We start from the raw sequence: 23,290 nt of genomic DNA on the forward strand, positions 1-23,290 counted from the left end.
TCTTCATCTCCTTCAGCCGCCACTGACTGGTTTGCATTAAGATCACATCCAAGCCCCTCCAGTTACAGACATGAAGGTGCTTTTCTGTTGTTAGCTTATTGGTGTGACATTGCGATCTTTTATTTAGGAAACCCACAATCTGTATACCTAACAAGCATATCCAAAACCGCTCAGATTTTTCTTGCATTCGCAGTAATGCTCTTCCCTGCAGAGGCCTTGGCTTTGGCAATCACCTGCCCAGAGACCTGAATAAATGAATAAGTATGTACTTTAAAGAGAAAGCAATGCCTTGAAGAAAAACTGTAAAGTAAATCACTCTTTGGAAATATTTAGTGTCACATATCATAGGTTTGTATATTTTTTTTTTTTTTTTTTGACTGAATTTAATAAAATTGGCATAAAACAAATTAGCCAAAGAGTTAAACTCAAAGCTGAAGGCAAGTAGGTTTTTCAGGGACTGAGCCCAGAATCTGCACAGGTGCTACTTTGGAGGTTCTTCAAGTGAACGGCAGTTCTTCTTGCCCATTGCTTGGCAAGAGACAAAGATGTTATCTATGCATGACAGAGCCAGGATGGGGATTGGTGTGGCTAACTTTTCTGGGTGGCCCTTGTAAGCAAACAGACTGCTTCTCCTGAATTCCTTCTCATCGGTGTCTAGAGAGGCTATACTTATAGCCAAATAATATATGCTAAGTAACTAAGAGTGTGTGAGATAAAATGTAAATGAGATATTAGCAAGGGCCCCTTGACCACTGATATCTAGGCAGATGACTTTGAACATGTGCCTGCCCCTAAAAAATACATTTACCAAGAATGAGAAGACAAGCCAGAGACTGAGAGAAAATATTTGCAAAAGATACATCTGATGAAGGACTGTTATTCAGAATATACAAAGAACTCTTAAGACTCGACAATAAGAAAACCAACGACCTGATTAAAAAATGCGCCAAAGACCTTATCAGACACCTCATCAAAGATATGACTAATAAGCATATGAAAAGATGCACCACATCGTATGTCATAGATAAGTGCAAATTAGAACAACAATGAGATACCACTGCACACCGATTAGAATGAACAAAATTCAGAACACTGACAACACCAAATGCTGGGGAGGATATGGAACAACAGAAACTCCCATTTATTGCTGCTGGGAATGCAAAGTGGCACAGCTACTTTGGAAGACAGTTTGGTGATTTCTTACAAAACTAAACATACTCTTCCCATAAGATCCAGCACTCATGCTCTTTGGTATTTACCCACAGGAGCTGAAAGCTTATGTCCACACAAAACCCCACACATGGATGTTTAAGCAGCTTTATTCATAATTGCCAAAATTTAAAGCAACCAAGATATCTTTTAGCAGGTGAATAGATAAACTTTGGTACATCTAGACAATGAAGTATTATTCAGTGTTAAAAGGAAATGAAACTTCAAGTCATGAAAAGACATAGAGGAACCTTAATGCATATTACTAAGTGAAGGAAGCCAATCTGAAAAGGCTGAATACTGCGTGACTGCAATCGCATGACATTCCGGAAAAGGCAAAACGATGCAGAAAGTGAAAAGATCAATAGTTGCCAAAGGTTAGGGGGAAGGGAAGCATGAATAGACAGAGCACAGAGGATTTTTAGGGCAGCGAAAATCGCCCGTCTAGTGCCATAATATTGGATACATTTGTCCACATCCATCGAATGTACAAAAAGAAGAGTGAACTGTAATGTAAACTACAGACTTTGGGTAATTTCGATGTGTCAATGTGGGTTCCTCAGCTGTAACAAACGTACCACTCTGGTGGCCGATGTGGATAATGGGGGAGGCTACAAATGTGTGGGGACAGAAGGCATCTGGGAAATCTGTACCTTCCCCCCAATTTCGCTATGAACCAAAACTGTCGTGAAAAAATAGTATTGTTAGCGGGCATATTCCTTTTGTGCAGCTTTGGCCTCCACATGCAGCAGTCCATCCTTAAGCTCATTTAAGCAAGTTTTAGTCCAGCACTCCAAAACCTATCATTCCATTACACTAACCCTCTTTCCTGCTTTCTTTGAAACTTACTGAAAGCAAAATAGGGCAGGCTCTGGTTTTCTATTCTAAATTTGATGTCTGCATCCAGTGCCATCTCTTCTCTTTTATTTTGCTTATGAACAGTATCCTCTTCTTTCTGAACTCTTCACCAGGTGGTCAACAGGAAGCCTCTGAGAGGAGAACATGTCAACCACAATATCACTGTGCCCCAACTGAAAATCCTGGATTTGGGAGTGTTGGTGCAGGAAATGCTCCATCTACAGCAGCTACCCATTGTCTTTAGAAATTACATAACAGTTCCCACATTCCAACATGCTGGTGTCCAAACCACATCCTCTAGTTTGCATCTTATTCCTAGAAATGTCTCCAAAATGCTTTTCACACAGTAAGTCGTTATGCCCAGTGCAGAGAATACTGTCACCAAATTTACCCATCACCTAGTCCTACCAACGCCATCCCAAAGAAGCCGCAGTCCCCATAAGACAGTAATTGACACCTATGCAGCCTTCTCACCATGCCATGGAGGAAATTAAGGGAGTCGAATTCATGCCTCCTTAGAGAAATGTATGTCATGTCATGGACTTGTTGGTCCTTTTCTCACACACAAATTGTGAGAGCAAGTGGCTTCCTCTAAGGAAATCGTCTGCCCAAACCACCAAGGCTATGGCACTGAGAAAATAGTTTATTCAGGTAACACAATTTTTTTTTCTCTCTATAAAAGCATTAGCTACTTATTCCTTGAAATAAAATTTTCTTGTATTTATTAAAGAACATAATATTTAATATAATTATTTGCATATATAGCCAGATAACATTAGTATAATATGAAGATTAATGAATTTAGTAGAAAGCATGTGCCAAACTCTTCGGTAAGTCCTTTGAAGGAAGTGTTTCATCACACGTTGAAAGATTGTGTTGCCATCACAATCCTATGAGACAGGGACTCTTCCTGGCCCCACGTTTCAGATGTAGAAACTGATTCCTGGATAGTTTAGATTAATTGTCAGAAGACCTGGTATTTCAACTTAGATCTGTCTGAGGCCAGAGTCTAAGGCCTTAGCAGTGCATAAAATCCAGTTTACTTTGGATCTTTCAACGATAGAGTTTTTGAATAAAGGAGGCCCCTGGACAGATAGTGAAGGGGACAATAGTCCAGGGAAGGATGGAGTGGATGGAGATGCTGCTTAGAAAGCAAAGAGCACCATTCTCTCCATAAATCCTCATCTGCATGGCATACTGAAAGACAGCATGAAAATCCAAGTGTTTGCTAAGAAAATATCTGGCAGCCAATAATAGATGCTATTTGATGAATTGATTCAGTCTGTCTCGTCTCCCCTCACCCTGTCCCACTCTAACAGGGGGAAACTATGAGAAAGGAGAATAAATAATAGTTCAATTGTTTCTGTGAGAATAAAGACCGCTCTTATCATACAATGAGTGAAGATTTTCAAACGTTAAAACATACACACAAGGACACAGACACACATACACGAGTACAAAAAAATGTGGAAATCTGAAAAAGATCAGCCAATAAATAATTGAATAGGATCAATGCTACAGTTTTGCACATCGCCATTGAGGAAACAAGGCAAAGTTTATAAGAATCTCTGTATTATTTCTCACAATTATATATAAGTTTATTAATTATTTCCCTAAAATGTCACTTGAAAGATGTTAGTTACGGTACTGGAGGGTGGCTCAGATCTCTCTCCTTCAGCAATCTGGCATTCGTTGGGCAGAGTCTAAAATGGGGTGTAAAAAATTTTATGTGTATGTGTATGGCAAACTATCATCTAGGTTACTGATCTGAGAAAGAAAATTTCCCAACCATTAATAGCCCCTGTCTAGGGGAACTGACAGTCCTTTGCTGTGCCCACCTCCTGGTGCTTACGGCCTCCACTCACACAGGCCCACCTCTCAGCCGCCCTTGGTCGAGCCAACATTCTTCCCTCCTTGGGTTCAGGGCATACATGTTGTGTGATAGGTTTTATTTTTATTTTTTTGGTTGTTATAAAATGCTGCCCTAATGAAATAATGTCTTTACTATAAGAAACATAGCTGCAAAATGTACAGGTAGATGACTTGCAGATTTTTGTACCCAGTATGTCATCTGTAATTGAAAAATAATTAGATGATCCATCTGCTTTCTGTCATGCACTCCTCAATTTTCTTCACTATTCACAGTATTTAGGAACAATCTGCATTTTTTTATACCAATTACTCACTAACAAAAACTCTGTAGAGAAATTGATTGCCTTTGCAATACAATTTTGCCAACACTTAACATACTGTTTTTCTTTATTTTATAATTTTAGTCTGATTGTGATGAACTCTCTTCTTATTCATAGTTTTATTTTATCATGCCAATACTATTGAGATTTCTCTTTATTCATATTTTATAGACACTGCTGAAAATAATATATCCCCCCATAGGTGGAAAAATAATCTAATCTATTATCACTGTAGTAATTCTTGATAAGAAGACAAAAAGTTACACAGGTTACATTTCTCTGCTGATATTATTCAGAGGCAAAGGTTGAATAGACAATAACCTTTGGAACCAATTACATATAATTGTACCAATTTCCCACCATGACTTGCTATAATTATCCCACCATGAGACAGCACATATCATTGCCGAGAAAAGTCGATTTTTAAAAATTTTCAAGAATTTTTATTTCAACCCTTTCCTGACCAAAAATCTTTGATTTTTCTTCAGTCTCTCAGTTCAGGACAATGTTTGCAGCACTTTGAGAGGGGGAATAACGTCTTTTAAAAATATCTTTATTGATTATGCTTTAAAAAATTACACAAGAAATCTATTTTTACTGTTAAAAATATAAGATATAGATTTAAAAAAAAGAGATCACTACACTCTTATCACCTAGAGATAAGCATCACTAATGCTTTGTGGTTTTTCCTACCAGACTTAAGAAATATGCATTACACATTCTAAAAAAAGTGATGTCGTAATACTTTTTATTTATTTTTTTTACCTATTGTTTTCTCTATGAACATGTGGAGTGAGCCTCTCTGCATGTCAATAAACACAGATCATCGTTGTCATTTCTAACAGCAGCGTGTCCATTTGCTATTTAACCAGCCCATATTGTGGACATCTAAGTTTTTCTGATTTTGCTGGCACTTTTGATTCATGTTTAGTTTATTTCTGATGGCTTTACCTGAAGCCCAGAGGGCAGATATGTGTGAGCAGATCATTCTCACCTGCAATGGCCTCTGTGGCAGAATTATTTTCTTCATTTCTAGAAGACGGTTTTTTGTTTTGTTTTGTTTTGTTTTTTACGTAGGAAAAAAAGAAAAAGTCTGAGATTTAGCTAAAGATTATGATTTTTGAGCTTGAGCTCATCCGCCTTTCACTACTCCCTGCGTTTGCCACCATTGTACACGCAGGCCTGGGTGCCTGGGCTGATCCTGGGCCTCTCATCTCTCATCTCACAGTGGCCCCTGTGGTGGCTGGTTCAGGAATTAAAGCATTTCTCTCGCTTTCACGGGACATCTTCTGTTATTGTGGCTGACAAAATTTGTGGTAGGTAGCTTTATATACCCTGTTCTTTTATGGCTTGGGGGAAAAGAACAAATAAAACATCATAACAAAAGGAATTCCACTTTCCTCTTCTTCTCCTTCTCCTCCTGCTTAGTGCGGTTAGAACATTTAGTATGAGATTTACCCTCGTAACAAAACTTGAAGTGTACAATACAGCATTGTCAACTACAGGCGATATGCCACACAGCAGATCTTTAGAACTTATCCATCTGGCATAATGGAAAGTTGGTACCTGTTGAAAAACAACTCCCCATCTCCTAGTCTCTCGAAAGATGAATGGATAAAGGAAATGTGGTTTGTACACACAATGGCCTATTATTCGGCCATAGAAAAGAAGGAGATTCTGCTACAAGCAGCAACATGGATGCCTTTTGAGGACATTGTGCTAAGTGAGATAAGCCAGTAACAGAAGGATAAACATTAGTGATTCCACTTATACGAGGTATCTAAAATAGTCCACTTTCTTCTTCAGAATATGATAGGAAATCACACTGAAAGTTTAAATGTCTCACCTCTGTTTTCTCTCTTGCCCTTGAGGAATTCTTGCAAAGAAAAAAAAGAAAAGGCTAGACTAGTAGTCTGATGAAATTTCCCCACATTGAATGGTGGCCTTGTAGTTAGAGGGCTGGGCAGACACGCTCACTCTCCAATGCCCCACCTAATCGCCTTGGAATGAAACTCCTCATCTCCTCATTGATTTTTCAGGTTTTCCACAGTTCCTCTACCCAACTTCCCACGCCTACCCCTTCCTTGCTTAATTGGTCCCAAAACACTGACTTTCCTCAGAAGGAACTTGAGAGTCTCAAATTCAACAGCTCACATGAGAACATGAACTTAGGCCTCATTGCCAACTTTGACAATAACTTTTCTTCCAGAACTGGGAACTTGGTTGTGTTTTCAACAAGGCCCTTACATTATAGCTCAATTTCAAGAATATGCTTTCTTGAAATGTGGCAGCAACCACAGGTACCCTAAGAGTGAGGACCTGTCTTCTTCTTGCTTGTCCAGCCTAGGATTTTCATCAATCTCTGCCCTGGACCACCATGAGCTGTGAACATAAGGGAACAGAGATCTTTATGAACTAGTGTTTTGTTTTTCTTTGGATAAATACCCAGAAGTACAATTCCTCGGTCAAAAGGTAGCTCTATTTTTAATTTTTTGAGGAACCTCCAAACTGTTTTTCAGAGTGGCTATACCAATTTGCAATCCCACCAATAGTGTATGAGAATTCCCTTTAACAGAGAAGCTTTTAATCCATACCCTGGGTGACTTTCTAGAGAGTTCAGATCAAGAGCATAAGCATATTAGTCATTTTAAGGTCATTCATAATTCATTTTGTGAACGACTTTCAAATGTATTAATAAAATGCCTCAATTTTAACACCTCGCCCCTGGGCGTCAGAAACTATGTGGAGTTAGGGGACTCGAAAATGATCCTCAGGTGAGAAAAGGTCCTTACCACAGAGTCCAAGGCCTTCAGGGGTCTGAGAATCCCCGGAAATGAACCACGATATTTTGCCAGCTTGGGCAACGCTACACCTTCCTCACACTCTCGAGGAAAAGTTTTTCCAAAAATTCTTATCACTTCCATAATCCCAAAGAACTTAAAAATCAATGCTCTAGACTTAGTCACTACGTTACAATATTGAGCAAGTCATTCGGCTATTGAGCAAGTCATTCGGCTATTGTGCCAGTACCTCAGTTTCTCCATCTGTCAAATCAGAATAATTTAATTTCTGTCCGGCATACCTTCAAATGGTGAATATGAGATGAGATAAAGTGTACGTGTTCCCTCCCCTCTTCCCTTCTGAGAGAGCTGTGCAATTCAGTCTGTAGTGTCATGAGCATTCTTTAGGACCAGCTCCATTTCCCCGTGTCATTACAAGCTCTTTTCTGATGCCTATATGTTTCCCCCTTCACAAATGTTTAGTATTCTATTCTCACTGTTTCCTGCAAATTGTTATGTCTGTTGGCTCCCTAAAGCCAATAAAATTTAAATTAGAAATAAATGGAAACAGTAAATATTGCATTTCTGCCAATCGACATGTGGAGATGAAGTGAGCCGGCGAACACCCACAACGATACATGATCGCTTCCAGGTAGGCTGGGAAATGATGGCAGGGGTTGTTTTAATTAGAGCTGCTCTCAGGGAGACAGATGATGCTAGGTGGCTGATTTGGACATGTCTTCCGACACCAGAATGCTTCTGCTTGTTAGAAATTCCAACTGGTGTGATTTTGTCTCGCAAAGAGGAAGATCTGGGAGCCCAGCAGGTCGTCGAGGATGCTTGCTGTCTTGATTGCTTTCTCCGGACTCTGCCCATCCACGTGAGAAGCAGCACACACACCGCAGCAACCTCCAGCACCCAGATGGCACTTAGGAGCAATGCATGGGAACATTCAATATCACGATTCCATTCACTATGGTCCAATTTTCATGGTGTATTTCTCTTGAAGCCTCATAATTAGGTATTGTTTAGGAAGAAAATGATCCTCCCAGGAAGTGAGGCTTCTCTCATTGGCCTCAGTAACCCGCACTTTCCGACATACAGGTAACAGAGAAGGTTTAGTCAAGAAGAAGGAGACAGGGTGAAGGGAATAAAGAGACGGTCATCAGGTCTCCTTGAAAGATAGGGCTCGAGGAAAAAGCACAAAGCTCTCCATCCTCACCATGGACCACAAAATTACATCTTTTTCCTTGAGGAATGTTTTGTAGATGGGGAGGAAGATTTCCCTAAAATCTGTGTAAAAAGGCACAGTTACACAGAGGCAAAACAAAACAAATGCTCTAAGTTAATGGAATCCTAGAAGATTAGAATTAGATCAGGAATCGTGGCATTTATTTAGTCCAACCCCATACTTGGATTTCTGCTCCAACCTCACATGTGTCAGCAATGTTGGAACATCTCTGGTGATGGAGAGCTCATTGCTGCCATGACTGGATAGCTCAAGGCACTATGTAGTTATGGCCCCACTTAAACATTTATTAAAGCTTACTTTACTACATGGGAACATAGCAGTGAATGAGACATGGGATCCCAACTTCAGGAACCTGAGAATTCAGTGGAAGATGAAATGAAACCAGCAGCTATAATATTGTATTCTTCCTTATTGAACGCTCATGCCTATACATACCACGCACCATTTAAACACACACAATAAGTCTAATCCGTCTCCCATGGGAAAAATCCACCTGATACTTGAAGATAAGGATCATATTTCCTTTTAAAAACTAAAAATACTCACCTTCTTCCTCTGTTTCTCTCTCCCTAATGTGAATTAGACAAAACTTGTCAGTTAGGATGAAAAGCAAACTGCTGCCTTTAATGTATGCCCTACCAGGATATCACAGATTATATAAATAAAGGCAAGAAGCCAATATCTGGTTTCCCTTTTTGCCTTCTGAAAGTAAAACAAGACTGAATTCAGGAAGGAAAGAGGGTGAAGTTACTCTTGTGTGAAGATTTCTTATCTTACCTAGTTACATTGGAAAATTTGGCTCCTTCTTCCACACCTCCCCTCAACCATTTATTAGACTTTCCATATCCTCAAAATTTTCAACAAGAAATACAAAACATAACGAAAACACCTAAACAAATTAAATGGAACCTACTTTTTTTCACGTGCAAAATGGATTTGTTTTGCCTTACAGAGGTCTTATGTTTCACTATTATCAAAAAATGTCATGAATATTTTGCCTGCTGGGAGTACAGATTTTCCTATTTTTCAACCTTACTCCAAGTCCTGTATTGCATATTTTATGATATAGCAGCTCTTACTTGTTGCTTTTTTAAAATTACAAACTCTAAAGCACATGTTGGCATTCTGCTAAATGATCTTCGCACATGTAGTGTTGCTGGGCATTTACAGAAAGAAACGTAATAATAGAAATATTTGTGGGATGAATATATATTTGTGTGACTTTTATACACAGAAATGGGGCTGCTTTAAGGGAGCAAGCTGAGGTCCTCCACGCACTAATTTCATGAGACTGTCTTAGATCAGAGGCTACTTTGTCTTCCTCTTTCTTCTCCTCTCCCCTTGTAAATTTTGGGAAATTTATAAGTAGAGCCATGCACAGAGCCGAAAGCTGGGGTGGGTGCCTCAAAGCCTCCTTTTTTCTCTTTGCCTTGCCTTCTTGGGTACTGTGAGCTTCTGGAACTTACATGCTGTGTCTGTAGTGGGAACTATTCCTCTTGCAGTTGGGAAGAATTGAGGGTATTTATGAAAATGGAGTTGATTTGGAAAACATTGAGATTTTAGAAATATATGTTTAAAGAGTTGGTTTTCTTTTTTTCCAAAAAGGCATTTCTGGAAAGTCTAAAGAGGGTGATTAGGCTATTCCTACTCATGGGAGGTGGGTCACTGGTTTAATTTTCAGCCTTCTTCTAGCTACTGTAAAGAGGTACTGAGACACTCTACCAATCAAGGATACCGAACCATTGTGATATTTGTTCTCTCCTCCATTATTATTTTTTTTTTTCAGAATGCATACAGTCCATCAGAATGCTTGACTCACTGCATTTCTATCAATGGCTGAAGGATGAGCAACAGTCAAAAGAGAAGCAACGCATTAAAGATATCTCTTTGCCTATAACATGGAGGCCATGCTGGAGACAAGTGGGAAATCATAGCAATAATCAAGTTGGTTTGATATGAAAGTAAGAGGTACCAAGCAGCTGAGTTTGAACACGTCTTTTGGGGCCACCAGGAGTCCAATTGCCAAAGGTGGTTTCAACAAAGCCTCTTTAGCAGCAGCTCTGGCTACAGAGAATATGAAAAGAGCAGGTGAATGCCCACCAGGCATCAGAACTACATCTGCTCACACATGGCCAAACCATCAACAGCAACGTCCTCAAACATGAAGGTCAGTGACAAGTGCATCACATATGAGATTCACAACTAGAGACCAATGACTTCCTTATATCCAGAGCAGAGAAGAATAATGAGCAAATTCACTAGTCACACTTTTATGGGTCAAAACCAAGGAGATGATCTGCCTTAATAAAAGCTGTAAGTGTCTATTATTAAAATAAAATGTGTGAGTGTTCCCTTATATTTTATCCATTCACAGTGTGAGTCCACTTAGGTTATATTTCTATAATTAACTCAAACATAAAATGAATGAATTACCCTTTACAGGAAAAGTCAAAGCAAATCCTTTATTCATTAATTTACTCAATGTTTCTTCTCCCTCCCTCAATTTATTAGTTTACTAAATGTTCTACCTTTATATAGATATTAGCTACTGTTTCATCTTTAGTTACAATACTTTTGTGAGCCCCAGATCAATGCTGAACAGAATGATCTATCTTTGAATCAAACTATTGAAAGTAACTCAAATGGTCCAACCCTAGAATACAAAAGCAAAGTAAAGCTGATGAAGATGCTTGAATCTATTAGATTTCCTCATTAAGTAGCATTTTAAGCTCTTCAGGCATTGTTCACACCCAAGCGCAGTTGGTGCTTTTCCTTGTATATTTTCAAAAGCAAAGGCTCGGGTTGCTTTGCTGGCTGGATATCCTTTGAAGCATTCACCATCTCTTCTGTAGTTATGATCACCTCCACTCTTTCTGGAGAGATATTTATTTTTAGGGATAGAGACAAGTAAACCTTTTTAGTTGAGTATTAGTAGTAATCAAAGTGCAGAGGATCACAGAGATCATGATAAGCACAGGTTTTGTTCCGTGTAGACTGGCCCCTTAGCGTGGTTGGCTCCTCTGCAAGTGAAGCTTCCCATCTGCCTTCATCTCCATCAGACACTTACCACTCAGATTCTGTGCTGATGACTGAATTCTGGTTTATATGCAAACACAAGGAGCTGATGTCACTGGACAACAAGGCTGTGCTGAGGTTAACTTCAAGGATCATCTGGAAGGCCATTCTACTCTCTCCCTCACTGAGTTCACCACCAGCAGGATCCCCATTGCTTTGCATAGAAATGTAATACCACACTATTTATGAGAGATAGAAATCCTGGAAAGACATGATGTAATTTCTGCCTGTCTATTAACTTTCCCACTGGATGACACATAAGTGTGTAAAATACTAGTTCTATTTCTTTGCTTTTCCATTTAGAGATAAAATTTATATTCGTCATCAGAGAAGAAAAACTTTCAGAACAAAAAAAAAATTGCCCTTTTCTTCTTTTTTACCCTTTTTTTCTTATCTTCACGGCATACATAAAAATTAAGCCCAGGGTTATACCATAACTTCCCTGATTTCATTGCCCTTATGATGTTTTCAGAATTTATTCTTCTTAATATACTCAGATGGTAGTACTATCCCCTGATCGATACCAACCTAGAATGCTGAGCCACTGAAAGTTTGTTTCTCCTCTTAATATTCTGAAATGTCTACAGTTCATTTTCACGGCCATAGCCATATAATGTGCTCATTGTTCAAATATCTATCTTCCATAATCACACTTTCAAGGTAACAGCATTACTCAGAGGAGTTATTTGATAGTGTGCAGTGCAGAATCTAACTGCTGCGTCTCCTTCTAAGTTTCTTCAAGTTTTACTTCCTATTATGGAGACCCATTCCAGGAGTTCACCATGAGCTGAGAAAGAATTAGGACAGGTGGGTCAGAATTTAGGACTACTTATTTTAGTAAATTTACTATGCTGGTGCAACCTTCAGCATAAATCAGTTTTAGAATATTTTCATCACCCCAATGAGATTGCTAAAGCATATTACTATTAATCTCCATTACCAAACTCCCTCCGTAAGCAATCGCTAATCTACATTCTCTCTACATTGAAATAGCCAGCCTTTTTGGGATATTTCATATAAATGGAATCATATAATATGTGGTCTGGTTTCTTGCACTGAGCATTTCTTGCACATGCATTTATAGTTCATTCCTTTTAATTGCTGACTAGTATTCTATTGTCTTGGTATAGGCAATTTTGTCTATACAGTCACCAGTTGATGGACATTTAAGTTTTTTCCAATATTTGGTGATTATGAATAATGCTAAGAACATTTGTTTACAAGTCTTTGTGTAGACATATGTTTTCATTTTTCTTGGGTAGATATGAAATTATTTTTTTAAAACAGCTTTATTGAGTTATAATTGGCATATAATAAACTGCATACATTTAAAGTGTACAATTTGATGAGTTCTGACATATGCATACACCTGTCAAACCATCTCCACAATCAAGGTAACAAGCATATTCATCACTCCCAAACAACTCCCCATGATGCTTTGTAATTCTGCTGCCTATCCTTCCCTACCAGCCCCATCCTCAGACAACCACTGACTTTCTTTCTGTCACATTAGATTACTTTTCATTTTCTATATTTTATGTGAGTGGAATTGTAAAGCATGTACTCTTTTTTGGGGGGGGGTCTGACTTCATTCACTCAGCATAATTATTTAGCAATTTATCCATGTCATATTATTTATCAATAGATCATTTCTTTTTTTATTGCTGAGTAATATTTTATGGTTTGTATATTCTTCAGTTTGTTTATCTATTCATCTGTTCATCTGTTGATGGGTATTTAGGTTGTTTCCATTTTGGGCTATTACAAATAAAGCTACTTTGAACATTCATATTTGTATGAACATATACTTTCTTTTCTCGTGGGTAAATTCCCAGGAATGAAATAGCTGCCTTATATCACATTATATTTAATTTTATAGGAAATTGCCAAATGACTTTCCAAAGTGATTGTCCCATTTTACATTCCCACTGGCAGCACATGAGAGTTTCAGTTATTCTAGATCCTTCCCACCTTATTGTGGTCATTTGTTGTTGTTGTTGTTTTTTTTTTTAAATCAGTATTTCTTTTCTTTTTATTGTTAAGCAGTATTCCATTTTTTCAAGGTTTATCTCTCTCTTTTTTATTTTTAAAGCATTTTATTTTATTTTTTTATTAGTTTCAAGTGGTCAGTCTTTTTAACTTTAGCCATTCTAATGGGTGTGAAGTGAGACTGCACAGTGGTTCTAAGATGCATTTCCCTAATGATTAGGGGATCTTCTCATGTGCATAACTGCCATCTGTGAATCTTCTGTAGTGAAGTATCTATTCAAAACTTCCACCCATTAGAAAAATTAGGTTATTTGCATTCTGAATATTGAGTTTTGAGAGTTCTTTCTAAATTGTAGAAGCAAGTCCTTTATCAGATATATGCTTTGCAAATATTTTCTTCCAGTCTGTGGCTTGTCATTTCATAAATCAAAAGAAAGTTGAGGCAGCTATATTAATAACAGACAAAATAGATTTTAGAGCAAAGAATATTACTGTGATAAAGAAGTTCATTTTGTAATGATAATAGGGTCAATTTATCAAGAGGACATAGCAATTCCAAACATTTATGCAGTTAATAACAGAGATTCAAAGTACATGAAACAAAAACTATTAGAATTATAAGGAGAAATAGGCAAATGATGGTTAGAGATTTTAATATCCCTGTCTCAATAATTTATAGAAAAAGCAGACATAAAATCAGGAAAGATATGGTATATTTGAATGATAGTATCAACTTACTTCACCTAATTGATATTTATAGAACACTCCACTCAACAATGTGTAGCAAAGTACACATTTTTTTTTCAAGTGTACATGAAACATTTGGCAAGATGGACCCTATTCTGGCCCATAAAGTAGATATCAATAAATTTCAAAGTATTTAAATAACACTATGCATTTTTCTTTGTCCTCACAATGTTGTACACACATAAAGCATGACTTAGACTAATCACCTACTCTTCGAGCCTGCGTTCTCTGTGGACCTGGTGTACATAGGTCTTCCATGTGCCCAGCTCATGGGACAATCACAGGCCTGTATGAGCATGTTTCCAGAGCACCCAGATCACATCTAGCTTACACTTCTCCAGACAAGCAATCACACTCAGAAACTTTCATGACTCTGACTGGTGCTGAGGTCTCACCTAAAAGAACTGCACTTCTCTGATCTACCTTTTTTTTTCTTTCTCTGCACCCCACTATATAAAAAAATGAAAAAAATATAGAGAAATTCCCAAGAAGAGTTAGAAAATCATGGCATATTTTAAACATTCATATTTTAAAAACCAATGGTTTTAACATAAATGGCTAATAAAAATAATATTTAATGGTATACTATAAGCTATGTGGTTCATAAGTGTTAAGTTTTTTAACAAAAACCTTCTTTCATTTATTTTGAGACATCTCTATAACTACATGTATCATCTCATTCTGATTTTGCAACAGAAATAAATCTGAACCCTTCAGAAACTCTCTCCCCTTCATGTTAGGCCCTGGATCAAGACTTCTGATTTCTTGAGGAAGCTTACACTTCTACCATGAATTGTTGCCCTAGTCCCTCTCTGCCCCAGTATTGAGCCAATATGCTCATTATGAATCACTCATATCACTTTCAAAAAGCAAGTATGATAAATATGCAAAACAGTAATATTTTGCATAAAAAGCTGGATTATCTCACTGCTCCTGTGATGAAATTGAGACATATAGATTCTGGATTGGGCCAAAACAAAAACAAACAAACAAAAAACCCCATGAATTCTCATTATGACTATAAATGATCATAATTAGAGTATAATCCTTTTATTTCCAACCTAAGGTATGTTATCGATGTAGAAAACATAGCATGCAGTAAAGGATGTGGGCCCTAAAGGCCAGCTGACCTGGATTCAAATATCAGCTCTGCCAATTATTAGGAAAGAGACCTTGAGCCAGTCACTAAACCTCTCTTCATCTGAGCTTTCTCACTTTAAAAGAGCAGTCATTAACCCTGAATCATGATTTTACTCTAAGAGTATAAAGTGCTAATCTGGAACACAATATGCATTCAGTAAATAGTGGTTAATCTTGATTATCCAGGTATGTGTTAATAATGATAAATAATGAGAAGAGATATTGCATTTTTTTCTCTCTCTCTCATATATGTGTGTGTCTAAAATTACATATATATAAAATTATATAAATAAATGAAAAAATAAATAAATATAATTTCCCATTGCAAAAAAGTTAAGTTCCTAATTTATAGATTAGTAGGCATCACTCATATGAAAATCACTCAGCCCCTGGAATCAACTGCTTACAACATTAGCATGTGCAGGTTGTTTTATTTCCATTAACACTTTAGCAGGAGCAAAAGTGTTAATGGAAATTATATAGTTTAATAGTTAAACTATGAATTATATAAACCAGGGTTTTAGACACTGGGTACTAATAACATTGTGATGTCATTTGGAGAAGAGAAGGGAAAGCATTTGGCAAAAACCAGATGGTCCCATGGCTGATTCTACTGGTTGCTCGGTAACGCCAGTTACCTGGGCACACAGCTAGACATCATTTTCACCCTCCTGGGTGGTTAGGCATGGTTATATGACTGAGTTTTTGCTCATGGAACCTGAGCAGAAGATCAGTGCCTTAATTGTAGGCCTGACCCATAAAAATTCTTCAGTGTGTGCTTTCTGCATTCTTCTCCTTTTAAATGGTGGGTCCCAGTGAGACCCTGAGGGGAGGCAGAACCACAGGATGGAAGGATTTTGAATCCCTGAGTCATCAAGGGTGGGAAAGTCACCCACCAATCATGACCACAGTCTCTGGGTTGTTACTTAAGCAAGAAATACTGTAATTGTATTTGACCATTTATATTTTGGGGTTTATTTATCTCAGCAGATTGCCTGCACTAACAACTACAGCTTAGTGTTGCATTTGGTCACTTGCTTTGCTTAGTAGACCATGCAGAATACAAAGGTAGATGGCTTCTGTAATAGATAAAATGTGTTTTTCTAAATATCAGTTAAGATACAACTAAATACATTTGCTTCAAATCTATTTTATAGCACAGTTTCGTTATAGTCATATTTTGTATTTATCTGTGACCTCCTATCCAGCCTCACCTCCCAATTAATTGAGAATTATCTGATTTAGACTTTTTGAGAAATACATACATAGATGGCTGCACTACTGCCACTTAGAGGATCTTTGGCCCTTCATAAACCCACCTATCGTTCAAGGCCCAGTTCAAGTTTCTCATTTGCCCGGGAAGCATTCCTGTTGCTTGGGCATGCAAAGGTCTCTCTCTACTCTGAACCTCTATAGTACTAAGATCCTGGACTATTAATCTCTAAAGCATATACTGCCCTTTTTGATAGTTATATTTTAAACACACGTCACTTGATCTGCTTCTTTTTTGTCATCCATCCATCCATCCATCCAACACATATTCAAGCACTTACACTCTTCTTGGGATTGAGTAGGGCACCAAGTCTACAGAGATGAACAACATATGGGGCCCTGTATTCACACAGATACATGTCCATGCAGAAATGATCTGTGATCAAGTAGTACCACTCTACAATTTAACAAACATCATCATAATGGTGTATAAAAAAAGCTTTGGAAGCACAAAGAAAAGGTCAAGGTTGCAACTGCAGTTATGCTCACTGTGGTCCTTGTGTATAAAAGACCATTTACTAAGTCCCTTGTGCTCGGTGTGTCATTTAATCCTTGTAACTATGTTGTGGGGGATTGTCTTAGCCCATTCAGGCTGCTATGACAAAATATCACAGACTGGGTGATATAAACAACAGAAATTTATTTCTCACAGTTTTGGAGCTGGAAGTCCAAGGTTAGGGAACCAGCATGGTTGGATGAGGACCCTTTTCCAGGTATCAGACTTTTGCTATCTATCTCCTCACATGGTGGAGGGGGCCAGGGAGCTCTCTGGGGCCTCTTTTGTAATGTCACTAATCCCATTCACGAGGGCTCTATCCTCATGACCCAATTAGCTCCCAAAGAACCCACCTCTTAATATGATCATCTTGGGGTTAGGTTTTAACATATGAATTTTACCAATTAGAATAACAAGTCACAGAAAAGTAGCTTTATTTACATAAGATCACCTGTTGAATGAGTATCAGGGCCAAAATTAAAACCCTGGTCACTCATTTTTCAAGACCTTTAACCACTAAAATCTCAGAGCCTTTTTGTGAAGGATCAGTAGCTGATAACTGAGTATAGAGGAGAAGGACTTACAGAGGAAGGGAACAGTATGTGCAAGACTCAGAGGAATGAAGGTTTGTGACAAATTAAAGAAATGAAGTTCTGAGTCAGGGTGGAGGTGGCAGGAGTTGACGGGGGAGAAGGAGGCTGAAGCCTGATTTCAAAAGGCCTTAGCGTCACTGTCAGGAATTTGGACTGAACTTGTGGGGTAATGGGAGGCACTGGCATGTTTTTACCTGGGGGAATGACTTCATAATAATGTTTAGTAATTACTGAGTGTTTAGCACGTGCCAGGCACCATTTTATATACACTATTTGCCTATACTACTCTGACCCTATGAGAGTACTCTTGTTATCCAGAGGTCAGGGAAGGGGAAACTCAAGTACAAAACAGTTAATCAGCATGATCAAGGTCATCCTGTAAGAAAGTGGCAGTCTGTGAGTTCAAGTTCTCAACCACCCGCCTTTAGAAGGCCTCTCAACTTCTGTGATTTATAAAAACGCCTCTGACTGTCAGCGCCCAGTAAGGCAGGATTAAGAACAAATTTAGGCTAATTTCATACGTAAGACAAGAGACAATGAAGACCTGAACAATGCCTCTGGGGATGAAAAGAGATGGCACTCCGTGTGGGACAGGCGCAGTTTCTTGAATGTCTGCATTCACTACCTGCCTGGTACAAAAATGGTGATTGATAGACTGATGGATTCCCCACCCCCCATGAGACTCGTTTCTGTGCCTTTAAATTTGAGGAGCACAGCTGGAAAAATCGGGAGTTTCCATTTTCCTAGTAAGCCTATTTCTTCCCTTCCTGTGGCTTCAAATGTAGCCTGCAGACCAAGTATCTCCTTCATAAATAAAATGTCTTCCTCCTTCCCTGAGCTGACCTCTGAATTATAGTTTTCTTCTGGAAAGGCTTATAAAGATGTATAAGGTTTATGAAGATGGGCAATTATTTATGCTGCAGATCTTCCTCACCATCGTTCCTCCTGGGAGAAAATGCCTGATCTTTTTTCAAGTCTCAGAGGAAAACAGCTCCTTAGTTTGGATAATTTTCTGGTTGTCTGTAGTGACTTACCGTAATCCTGTTTTGTGCCTCCAGAAACCTATGCTTCGTTTCTGGGAGGCTTTATCTCTTCGTAGAGGCCTTGAAACACTACCCAACCGGCCCAGGCATAACTTTCACCACTGTTGCATTTCGATTGCAATACGACTTCCTCTGCGTTTGCAAAATAATGTGTAAATACCAGTTTGCAGCATCTTGGGAACATTATTTGGTGTCCAAAAAAAAACCATATTTATAATTCGGTCACCAACTTATCTTTTTCTGCTCTGGTGATTCATGTCACAAATCAGAGATAAACAGTCACTTTGCTCTTCTTAGCACATACTGTTTCACTTCCATAAATACGATTTCACTTCTAGAAACATTCCCATGTCCAGTATCGCCACACCCCACTGAAGTTCTCCTTTTAGTGGCTTAATATAGAGGTCAGGAGAGAGTGCTTTGCTTGGTGAACACCCCAGGATGCTTTGAGCAGTGACAAAGCCACAGTAAAATTATGATATTTGGGTAAAAGAAACTGTTAAGCCATAATAGGGCTTATACCTTAGGCTGAGGACCAGGGTCACTGCAGGATCCCCATGCACACCTATGCATGCTTACTGTAAAGTGTACTTAACCTGGGGCTGACATCCAGCCCTGTTCCTCTTATTGGCCCCTGAGACCATGATGTTGCATCAGGCTGGAACAACAGCCTTTTCCTAATTCACAAAAAGGCACCACATGGCCTAACAAAGGCCTTACATCCCTAGTACATGTTATGGACTAAATGTTTGTGTCTCTTCCAAACTCACACGTTAAAGCCCTATCCCTCAATGTGATGGTATTTAGGTTAAGACGAGATCATGAGAAAGGGCCCCCCATGATGGGATCAATGTCCTTATAAAAAAAAAAGAAGGAAAAAACAGCTCTTTTTCTCTTTCCCGGCCAAGTGAAAACACAGGAAAAAGACAGTTGTCTACAAGGCAGGAAGAAGTTTATTACCTGGAACTAAATCTGCAGCCCCTTTAATCTTGGACTTCCCAGCCTCTGCAATGGTGAGAAATAAGTGTCTGTTTTTTAAGCCACCCGGTCTGTGGTATTTTGTTTTAATGGCCCATGCAGACTAAGACAGTCCAATTCCCAATTCAGTTGTGAATTTTTTAAAGTATAACTCTGATTCTTTTGGTTGAAAGTAGAAATAAAAATCTCTGATTATTTTAAGCAGAAAGGGAAACATTTAAAGAAAATACTGGTTATCTGGATAGGGGTTTCAGTTATAGAAATGTATGCATTTGCCAAAATTCATAGAATGCTATACTTAAAATCTATGCATCTCATTGTGTGTAAATTACTTCAATAAAAGTAAACAATAATTAAACTCTACTTCATGATATGTATACTAAAGTATTTAGGGGTTTAGTGTAGTGATGTCTGAACTTAGTTAAAATACGTGAAAAATAAGATGACTATGAATAAGAGATGAATAGACAAATAGATAAGTGATAAGGCAAAGACAGCAAAATGTTAATTGTAGAAGCTAGGTGGTAGATATGAGTGCTCTCTGTATAATTATTTCAACATTTATATATGTGTGAACATTTTCATCAAAAAATGTGAAACCAAGAATAAAGCTATGGTTGAATCTCTATAATAATAGAACCTTCAAGATGTTCTTACTCTTTCTTGTTTATACCCCTCTATGTGTCATGTCAGCCTCTTTTTTCTCTATTGCAGAGTAGCTGTCTCCATGTGGCCAAAAACATGACTGCTAAAATCCTCCCAAGTTCACATCTTACAGCTTTCGTACCAGAGAAAGACTGGCGAAATATTCATCCTGCTTCCAAGTGCAAAAATCCAGGAAAAAAATCTCACTGACCCAGCTTAGGTCAGGTGCTCATTTTTGGACAAATCAAATGTGGCTAGAAGGACAGGGCCATATGAAGAAATTATATCTGCTTAGAAAGCATAAGATGAATAAACAAGTTGAAGGGATGTAGAGAGAGAAGGCTTCACAAAGGATAGGAATGCTTGATTTTAGACCAAACAATAAGTGCCTATTACAACAACACAAAAATGGGAAGGACTCACATCATTTATATAATCAAGTTAACCTCTAAGCAAAGAAAAAATAAAAGAGAAGAAGGCTACATATCAACTAAAGTCATCAATAAAATTCATACCTATGCAGCTATTTCCCTCAAGCCCAATCTGAATTGGATTTTTTTTCCTCCTATGTTTTATCATATTTAAATTCTACTCACCCTGTATGGCTGAATTCATGTCTCACCTTCGCCAAATGCCATGTTCTTCACTGATCTATTTCTTCCTCTAATTGCATTTCCTGATCATCCACTGTCTTTTATTCATTAATGGCTTTGTATGTAGAGCTCACCTCTCCTTTTAGATTCTAACCTCCACAAATATCTTTATAATAATTGTTATGGTTTTCATGAATAATTGACAATTACCTTTCTTCTATCCCCTGCCCAATCCCATATACACTCTATGTAATTACATGTTTGGGAAGATGAGGTCATATTGCTTATACGAAATACACTGAATATTTATACAACAGTCAGAGCATATGAGTGACAGTTGCTGATTTTTTCTTGACACATAAATTGGGTTCTAGGCATTGAGTAATATGTTAATGAAAAATCTCAGGATGAAAGCTCAAACCCAAAGCGTTTGTAAAACATGTGACAGTGCTTTTTTGCTGCAAAAACACTGAACTAATAATAATGAATGAGAACACAGTTACCCCACTTTCTATAGAGACATTCTTTCTAGAATATGAAGAAAATATTTGCTTAACACAAATTTCCAAATCTGAAGCTTGCCAACTAAGACTTATTAATTTACACTAACTGAATGATGATCAATTTGAATTTATGAAAAGTAAGAATTACATGGTATGTGAATTATGTGATATAACTAAAAGGCAAAACACTAATTAACAAAGAGTTACCATTAAATATTTCATAGAGAGCAACTTCTTTAGTGAATGAATCTTGAAACTTTTTATTTTAGGGTATAAATAATGTTCCCAGTGACTAAAAACAGTTTATTTAAAGTAACTCTCCCTTTTATGTGTGTTTTCAACATGTCCAAGTTGTTGTTGAATTGAATCCCTATAGGAGTTTCTGACATTTTAGCAGCACTTTACAGTTTGAAAGTTCATTCTCATGTGCCCCTGGATTGATCTCATGAGGTAAACAGGTTTTGAGGCTTGCCGCAGGTTGAGAGCCCATTGAGTGTGGGAGAAATTAAAAATCGATATACTCAATTTCTAATATGCCAGACAAATAGTAACCACTGACTTGAATTGGAGCAGTTCTAAATCACTAAATTTTAATTTTTTTTTTTTTGATATAGGTGTGCCTATAGGGCAAAAATTGTAAGGGGGAAAACCTTCCTAGAGTATTTAGGCTCCTAGGGACAGTGCTTATGAGGGACTGTGGACAGGGAAGAAGAGTGAACCTAACCTGCTGGTCTTGGCTGAGTTCAATCCCTTGCTAAAACTTATGATTTCTTTATTTCTGACTGCTTCAACTAGAAAGATATCTATCTATCGGTCTATCTATCTATCTATCTATCTATCTATCTATCTATCTATCATCTATCATCTATCTATCTATCTATCTATCTATCTATCTACTCATCATCATTCATCATCATATCTATCTATATCTATCTGTCTACCTATCTATCTATCTATCATCTATCTCTCTACCTACTTTACACACACACACACACACACATGCAAACAGATATGTTTAAATATATTATTTTCTCCTTTTTCATCTAGCAAAAGCAGATAATTGAACTACATTGACCTTTTGAAGTTCCACTGAGAATCCTCCATCCTTCCCTTCTATCTGCACAGTTTCTATAGAAGAAGTTTTTTATGAAGAAATTAGATTTACTGTATGTTTATTTATTTATTTTTGGTGACATTGGTTAATGAAATCCAATGTTTCAGCTGTACACTTTAACAGTAAGGCATATATCTATGTTTACACTGTGTGTTCACCTCCCATAGATTTACTGTATGTTTAAACCAATGTGTTTAGCTGATGGCCACACAGGTCTAATAGACTCTTCTAACAATTTGGGTGAGAAGAGGTCATTATATTATGTTTCTAGCCTATTTGGGTTATTTTGTTTGAGTACTCTCTCTTGTAAACTTATTATTATTTTTTAAATTTTCTTTGTAAACTGATTTAAAGTTAGTAAACATGGTACTGAAAATATATTTCATGGAAGTAGAAATCTGGAGAAGAAACGTTGGGCACAAAGCATTCTGAAGGTATTTTATTATTACTTTTGCCAATATTATTTTTATTACATAATAAAATAAAGTATTTTCATGGGTCACAATATAGTAAAGTTGAAGCAATGGGAACCAGCACTGGAAACCAGCAATGAGAACTAATAACCCCAAATCTTAATATCAGTTTTGTAGCAGCTGAGTCACAAACTCTAGAACGTACTTTTCCTAATCTAGAAAGTAGAATAATAATTCCGTTGTCTCTAAGATCCAATGATATAGTGAATATAATGTGCTTTGAAAAACACTAATCATAAGTTAGAGATTACAAAATAGAGTTGGAACACTAGGTGGTCTTTCTGAAATTATTTTATATATAGAAGTAGATTTACTCTTCTCAAATGCATGTTCCCAAG

The sequence above is a fragment of the Pteropus alecto genome, unplaced genomic scaffold, assembly GCF_000325575.1.
Source record: "Pteropus alecto unplaced genomic scaffold, ASM32557v1 scaffold177, whole genome shotgun sequence".
In the NCBI taxonomy this organism is placed as follows: Eukaryota; Metazoa; Chordata; class Mammalia; order Chiroptera; family Pteropodidae; genus Pteropus; species Pteropus alecto.